The 942-nt window shown below is 43.5% G+C and overlaps 1 non-coding gene across 1 annotated transcript; it reads right to left on the reverse strand.

Moving 5' to 3' along the window:
- Positions 1 to 475: 475 nt before the first annotated feature.
- LOC117121249 lies at positions 476 to 594 on the reverse strand. Its single transcript, XR_004447510.1, has one exon. It is a non-coding gene; the product is annotated as a 5S ribosomal RNA (ribosomal RNA).
- Positions 595 to 942: the final 348 nt, after the last annotated feature.

A 942-nucleotide genomic window follows, 5' to 3' on the forward strand; every position in this document is an offset into this window, starting at 1 on the left:
ACGTAGTATGGCCGTAGACATGTGGATGATATTTCCACTCATAGTTAATCTCGGCATATAGCATATTTATCCAATCGTGAAGCTCTATGATTGATGACGTTTCATATCAACGCGCGCTTGTCTGGCGGGGATTTCCTCTGACTCCTCTGACCACTCTGCTGCGCGAGTACATTTTTTAAAAACTCCGGTGTTGAACAATAAACCAACCATTTTACTACGGCATTAACTAGGATGCTTTAGACAGAAGACTGCCTTTATGTTCAAACGACCCTCAAAACGGCCTAACACCAACGAATTAATTGCGTATTGTTGATATGAACATATTGTACCTGTATGATTAAAGTATGAGTGCAATTTCCGGGCACTTAGAGGTCCATATTCTCAAAATGTTTGCACCTCAGCCCCATTTATGTGGGCCCGAGGTCGTGTGGACTCTCACGCACCCCTACTTTAGAATTTGGGGGAAAATGTAAAAAGTCTACAACACCCGGTATTCCCAGACGCTCACCCATCCAAGTACTAACCGGGCCCGACGTTGCTTAAATTCGGTGATCGGACGAGAACCGGTGTTTTCAACGTAGAATGGCCGTAGACATGTGAGTAGTATTTCCACTCATAGTTAATCTCAGCATATAGCATAATTATCCAATCCTGAAGTTCTGTGATTGATGACGTTTCATATCAACGCGCGCTTGTCTGGCGGGGATTTCCTCTAACTCCCCTGAGCACTCTGCTGCGCGAGTACATTTTTTACAAACACCGGTGTTGAACAATAAACCAACCATTTTACTACCGTACGGCATTAACTAGGATGCTTTAGACAGAAGAAGACTGCCGTTTTGTTCAAACGACCCTCGAATCATAGTACCTGTATGATATTTTAAGGCATAAGAGTGCGATTTCCGGGCACTTCAAGAGGTCCATATTCTCAAATTGTTTGCA

This window comes from Anneissia japonica, unplaced genomic scaffold, assembly GCF_011630105.1.
Source record: "Anneissia japonica isolate Jap-2015-1 unplaced genomic scaffold, ASM1163010v1 scaffold133421_len946_cov95, whole genome shotgun sequence".
NCBI classification, from domain to species: Eukaryota; Metazoa; Echinodermata; class Crinoidea; order Comatulida; family Comatulidae; genus Anneissia; species Anneissia japonica.